The following is a 7,666-nucleotide window of genomic DNA, read 5'->3' as shown; positions in this document are numbered from 1 at the left end:
TGTGTCTTTTTTCTGATGACACAAAGATTTGTAACAGGATTGATGTTCCTGGAGGGATACACCAAATGGAAAAGGACTTAGGAAAACTAGAGGAATGGTCAAAAATATGGAAACTAAAATTTAATGTTGATAAGTGCAAGATAATGCACCTGGGGCGTGAAAACCCAAGAGCAGAATATAAAATCAGTGATACAGTCCTAACCTCAGTATTGGTGGAAAGGGATTTAGAGGTCATTATTTCAGAAGACTTAAAGGTAGGCAGACAATGTCATAGAGCAGCAGGAAATGCTAGAAGAATGCTTGGGTGTATAGGGAGAGGCATTACCAGTAGAAAGAGGGAGGTGCTCATGCCGCTCTACAGAGCACTAGTGAGACCTCATTTGGAGTATTGTGCGCAGTACTGGAGGCCATATCTCCAGAAGGATATTGATACTTTGGAGAGAGTTCGGAGAAGAGCTACTAAACTGGTACATGGATTGCAGGATAAAACTTACCAGGAAAGATTAAAGGACCTTAACATGTATAGCTTGGAAGAAAGACGAGACAGAGGGGATATGATAGAAACTTTTAAATACATAAAGGGAATCAACAAGGTTGACAGAGGAGAGAATATTTAAAAGAAGAAAAACTGCTACAAGAGGACATAGTTTTAAATTAGAGGGGCAAAGGTTTAAAAGTAATATCAGGAAGTATTACTTTACTGAGAGAGTAGTGGATGCATGGAATAGCCTTTCTGCAGAAGTGGTAGCTGCAAATACAGTGAAGGAGTTTAAGCATGCATAGGATGGGCATAAGGCCATCCTTCATATAAGATAGGGCCAGGGACTATTAATAGGATTCAGTATATTGGGCAGACTAGATGGGCCAAATGGGTCTTATCTGCCGACACATTCTATGTTTCTATGTGTTTATGACAGAATACATTTTATTGTAATGGATTTCCCTGTAGTTCCTGATCCTGCAGCTGCTGCCACCATGTGTTTAGGAGAAGATACACTTTATTATAAAGGAGTCCCCTATACTTCATGGTCCTGCAGCTGCCACCATGTGTTTAGAAGATAATGTACTTCATTGTAATGAATTCCCATGTAGTTCCTGGTCCTGCAGCTGCTGCCACCATGTGTTTAGGAGAAGATACACTTTATTATAATGGAGTCCCCTATACTTCATGGTCCTGCAGCTGCCGCCATGTGTTTAGAAGATAATGTACTTTATTGTAATGAATTCCCATGTAGTTCCTGGTCCTGCAGCAGCTGCCGCCATGTGTTTAGGAGATGATAAACTTTATTATAATGGAGTCTTCTATAGCTCTATGGTCCTGTAGCAGCTGCCGCCATGTGTTTAGGAGATGATGTGCTTTATTATTTACTGGATTAGCAGCTATGACTAGTACTAAAACACTGAGCGGCAACAATCAGCCTCATCGTGGTCATTGTGTAAGGACAAATCCAGATTTAAAAAAACAAACACCACAATATATCTTTTTATTTATTTTTATTGGAATAGCAATAAGCAACATTGTAATAAAATATTACTGGCCCTTTAATAAAATAAACAGGGATCACAGTGACTCTCAGGCCAGGACCGGTGGAGACCACAGAACTTGCTGCGGTCATTCAGACCAGTCCACCACTGCCCTGAGATAAGAGCCACCGGATCCAAAGATCCAGAGGAAGGCGAACAAACCCCCCGGAGATTTCTACCTCAGGGGGGAAAAAAATTCCTTCCTGACCCCAGATGTGGCGATCGGATAATTCCCTGGATTACATCTGTCCTGCTGCATATTGCTGTATATATGTATGTAATATAAAGCTCCGGAGAGCTGACCCTGGAAAGAAAGAGACAACCTGCTCCTCAGAGCTCACAATCTAATATACAGTACATGCCCTGATCCTAAGAGCTTACAATCTAATATGCAATACAAGCTCTGCTCCTAATAGCTTACAGTCTAATATACAATTCATTTTCTGCTCCTCGGATCTTACAGTCTAATAGAACAATAGAAACACTGCTCCTCAGAGCTTACAATCTTATATACAGTACATGCCCTGATCCTAAGAGCTTACAGTCTAATATGCAATACAAGGTCTGCTCCTAATAGCTTACAGTCTAATATACAACACATGTCCTGCTCCTCGGATCTTACAGTCTAATACAACAATAGACATCCTGCTCCTCAGAGCTTACAATCTTATATACAGTACATGTCCTGCTCCTCAGAGCTTACAATCTTATATACAGTACATGTCCTGCTCCTCAGAGCTTACAATCTTATATACAGTACATGTCCTGCTCCTCAGAGCTTACAATCTAATATACAGTACACGCCCTGTTCCCCAGAGCTTACATTCTTACAGACCTGAGTGAAGAGCTAGTTCTCTGGGCTTGTTCTCTTCAAATGCTTCACACTGGATGTGGATGTGTCCTCTTCAAGCTGAAATGAACCAAGATGATTCTGGTTTAGAACTTGCATGTCATGTGGTGTCTATGATGTCATGTGTCTTCTGACATCATCATAGCTAACAGTCAGACAATATTTCAGCCAACAGCTATTCCCCCTGACACCCCCATAGGCATAAAAAATTGGTCATGTTAAATTCCAACCTACCCAAGCCTTCTCTTCCTCAACATTTGTCATAAGGGGAGGGTTGTGGCACCCCATACACATAAAAAAATCTGCCTATCCCACCAAAGTCAGCAGGTTCAGCTCAGATGACATTAATCTAAGGTTTATGGCCCCCTAAGACTCTAAAAAAGACCACAAACAAGTCCCCATAATATAGATTTACAGAATGATAATGATACAACGGAGATCTGCGCCATTAAACCTGCATGAACATGATCAATGTCACAGATCTGTAGAAGGAACAATTCCAGGAAAATCTTCCTAGGACTGCACCTATATAAAACCACATTACAGTCTGGGACCCCACTCAGCCAGAGTATCGACACACTTCAAAGAGCAGCTCATGCTATAGATGACCATACGTTTGAAAATGGGCCATTAACATACCACCTGTGTACTGGGGAGACAACAGGGTCCCAGTGGTTGCCAGGGAGTTCTCATATAGGGGTTGTCCAGGTGCATTTAGGAGGGACAAAGCATAATGCCCAGATGTGCACATTTTCCATAAAATAAGTTCTGTGAACATTTCTTAAAAATGTCTTCCCTTTAAAGATTTGTCCTGACAGTCACAGCAAGAAATATGTCCCACAGGGTTTGTTGTCGAGATTTCTAGGGGGTGGGGGGATAAATGGTAGAGCTGAAGACTTACTTTTACCAGAGTGTTGAATTTTCTGACCTAGCCCAGTTTCTTAACAGCCTGGCCAAGGAAAAGTGGCATGTTGGCGCATCACCTGGCACTTAGCACCCAGTACACATGCCCCAGTTGCAGCCCCCTACTTACACCCTTGTTAATTGTGTGGTATTTCACAACACAGCCTCTAACTACACGATGTATGAAGGTCTCAGCACGGAGGGAAGAGCTACATACCTGAACGTGTTCGCTTCAACCTGTCAAGCTCATGTGACACAAAATGGTTCTGGTTTAGAACTTTGGACATTCTGCACCAATTGTGACATCATGCAATGTCTATGATGTCATATGTCTTGTGACATCATCATAACTCACAGTTGTTTTATGCATTGTTTGCAAGAGTTAAACAAAGTATAACATGGTGGGGGGGGGGCTGTGATTATTTTACTCTTATTACAAGACTACAACAGACAATGGGGGAGATTTATAAAACATGGAATAAAGGAAAACAACCTTAGTAGCCCATAGTAACCAATCAGATTCCACTTTTCATTTCCCAAAAGAGCTCTAAAAAACAAAAAGTGGAATCTGATTGGTTCCTATGGGCAACTAAGACAGTTTTCCTTTATACCAGTTTTGATATTTCTCCCCCAATGCGTATAGGCCATAAAGAAATGGACTCCAAATTATCAAAAGTGTTTTAATTAATCAGACAATAAGGGTTAAAAACGATGAAAAGCATGATATGCAAGGTATAGTGCTGTAAGCACCAAACACTTCCCTACCCCACCCCTTTGGAAATAAAACAATAATTGTATGGGCACTGAGAGGAATGAATTCAACAATCTGTCACGGCTGAGGGTGGGGAAAACCCTCAGCCGTGCGATGAACAAAGATGATGATCGCTGCTCGACCAGGACGACAGGATTAGGGAGCAGGTCACCTCCTAAACGCATCCCTAACCTGACCCTGACTCCTAGCTACATGAGCCAACCTTGATGGTAGGAGGGCTCATGCACCGGAACCTAGAAGTCCCTGCTAGCCCTCAAGATGGCCCTCACCTAGGAGCAGGGTAAGACGACCTGATCCTTCTGGACACGAAGGAAGAGGAGTCTCACTGGCCAAGCTGCTGGGAAAAAGGGGAACACAAACAGTCCTATGGATATGGCAGGTAATGTGAACAAGTTCCACTTACCTGCCACAGCCTTGCTGACTGGATCCCTGTGCAGGCAAGCTGAAGTCCACACAACATTCAATGAACCCAGCAAACACACAAGCACACACAGGAACCCAGATCCATAGCTGCACCAATATACAACAGGAAAATATCAACTGAACATCACATAACATGGTGTATCACAATTTATGATCACAAGGGTGGCCCTCACTGGCAGATGGAGATGTGACCAGGAGCGCTCCTCCAGCTTACAAGGCTGGAGTACCCCCTCAGACATCATGTCTTAACTGAGGCTCTATAGCCCATGCAGCCACACCCACAATCGGACACACCCAGTGCACACACACACTAGGAAGGAAGTTAACCCTTCCAACACCAGGGAAGGGAAGACATCAACTTAAAGGGAAAGTGTCCAACACCTAAGTCACACTGTGGCTGTTGCCTCAAGCAACGACATGGGTGGCAACCGTGTCCTGGGAGTCAGCCCGAAGGCCGGGACACTGCCACCACATGTACATACAACAACCAAACGTTGCCACGGGCAACCACAGTGAGGGGAAGATGTCAGTGCACACCAAACATAAGACAGAGTGCACACAGACATACATAAGTGCATACATACAGACACACAAACTCCAAAGGGACCGCACACATACCTGTTGTCCGCGGCAACCGCACTTGAGGCAAACAACATCAAGCCTCAAGCTGCGGTTGAAACAACAACCCAAAGAACGCGCAACTGTATGCGGCTCCCAAGGAGTCACGGCCAGAACCGTGGCCGTGACACAATCACAAAATTATAATTATAATGAGCTTGACTCTGGCGCTGTACTTATTTATTAACTTTGAACTGGTGCCTTATATGTGTATCTTGGTTCTGGTACTGTATATGGATATGATGCTATGTTTATGCAATGAAATTCATCGGCAGTAAAGGGCTCAGCTCACCTGCACTCACTTGGGGAGGCACGGATCAGCCTGGAACCAGGCACTGAGTATAATCCAAAACAAGGAGAGACGTCTAGTTTGCAATAAAAAAGTGATAGCCTTTATTCTTTAAAGCAATAAAATGGGAGCAACGGAGCTAGGCGCAGCCTTAGCATAGTGCTGTGTGACTTGGGGGAAAGTTAGGCAGTTGAGGGTTAAGGTTTAGGTGAGGGGAGGGGTCATGGTCATGGTTCCCGGGCAGTATATGAGGGGAGTGGGGGCGGAGTTTGGCAGACGGCGCTCGTGGGAAGAAGGAGAAAGTTTTTTACCGTGTCTGGCGAGCTCTGTGAGTCTAATGGCGGCTTTGGAGGAGTTATTGGGGGCAGTGAGGATGGCGGCGGAGAGACATGGGGCCGACTGGTTACAGCAGAGTCTGCAGGCTGTTTTGGCGGGTCCGGTTCCCACACCGGCCGCCCCTGTTGCGAGGCCCAGGGCTAGGAGGTCTGTACCCCCTGAGACACTGAGCCCTGAGGCTACCCCACGGGTGCGGCGGCGCTTAAGGAGCCCCAACAGGGACCCTCCGGTGAGGGCAGTGAGTCCTGTCCCTTGCCGCCGCAGTGGGAGGAATCCTGGTCGGCGCCGGGCATCAGCGGGAGAGGACCGGGTTCCACCCGTCGCCTCGTCCTATTCGCAGCGTGGGGGGAGGTATGGCGGAGCGGCGCCTCCCCTGGAGGCCTTATCTGAGGGGGAGCGAGCCAGACGTCGTCCCTTACCTGTGGAGCGGGCGGAGAGTCGGCCGAGGTTGGGGGATGAACGTGCGGCCCCACAGCCTGGAGGTGAGGGCCTGGATCTGGGACTGTCGCCAGTGGTGGAGCGGGTTGCGCCGTAGCGTGAGTAGCATTGGGGCGGATTTGGTGGTTCCGGTGGCTGGGGAAGTGTCGGTCGGTGTTGATGGGAAAGGTAAGGTTGTGGACGAGGTGCGGTTGGCGGACGCGGCTAGGGGTGAGGTTTACGTCTGCTTTGAGGGGCCGCTGGGGGCTCATTTGAAGGCGGAGGTTAGGGAGAAGATTTGGAGAGACGAGTACGTGGAGATATTCTCGTTGCTCCAGTTGGAAAAGTTTAATTTGGATAGGGTTAAGCCTGATGAGTCCAAAAAAGAAGAGGAAGAGAAGCGTCGGCATCGGTTGATACGTTGCGGACGTATTTGAATTGGCTGCAGGCATTTTGCCATTCTGGCAAGTGTGGTGGGTGAGAAAGCGCCGGAACATTGTTCCGCTCTTTTCTGTTACATGGATGCCATTGGTGAGGCTTACAGGACTTATGGTGGTGTGGCATGGCTGAGGTACGACGAACAATTTCGTCAGCAAAAGGCGGTCCGGGCGAGTATTCGTTGGTATCGTAAAGATATCGGTCTTTGGATGTGGCTTATTGCCGCTCCAAAGGTGGGTCATCAGTCCTTTCGTGGGGCGGCCGGGGCTTCCTCGGCATCCGAGCCTGGTAGCGGGCAGAAAAAGGGTTGCTGCTGGCAGTTCAATGAGGGTTATTGCAGATACCTCGCTGACTGCCGGTTCAAGCATGAATGTTCCGGATGTGGTGGGGCTCACAGTCTGTCACTGTGTTTCAAGCGTGGGCGAGGTAAAGGAGTTGATGGGGCGCAGAAGAGGGGTGACGCCGGTGAAGGTGGAAGAGATGGTGCCGTGGTTAGAGAGGTACCCAGATAGGGCTGCAGCGGCATTGTTGTTCGTTGGTTTTAGGGATGGCTTTCAGATCCCGTGTTTTTCGGTTAGTCCGGTGGTGGCTCCCCGTAACCTTGCGTCGGCTTTGCGTAGGCCGGACGTGGTAGCGGAGAAGATTGGTAAGGAGGTCGCGGCGGGGCGGGTCACTGGCCCGTTTGCGGAATCCCCGTTGTCGGGTTTGTGGGTGTCACCTTTGGGCTTGGTTCCTAAAAAGGAGGTGGGCAAGTTTAGGCTCATACACCACTTGTCGTTTCCTGAGGGTAGTTCTGTTAACGATGGTATTGCTGAGGAGCTTTGTTCGGTTTCGTATACTTCGTTTGATGAGGCGGTTCGGTGGGTGCGTCGTTTTGGAAAGGGGGCTTTGTTGGCGAAGACGGATATAGAGGCTGCCTTCCGTTTATTACCCATTCATCCGGATAGTTGTCATTTGTTGGGATTTAAGTGGGAGGGTAGTTTTTATGTTGATTGTTGTTTGCCGATGGGTTGTGCAATCTCATGTTCTTTGTTTGAGAAGTTTGCGTCTTTCCTGGAGTGGGTGGTGAAGCAGGAGGCGGGTTGGACTTCCGTTT

The sequence above is a fragment of the Bufo bufo genome, chromosome 6 (assembly GCF_905171765.1).
Source record: "Bufo bufo chromosome 6, aBufBuf1.1, whole genome shotgun sequence".
Taxonomy (NCBI): Eukaryota; Metazoa; Chordata; class Amphibia; order Anura; family Bufonidae; genus Bufo; species Bufo bufo.
Note: the sequence above shows the minus strand (reverse complement) of the source record.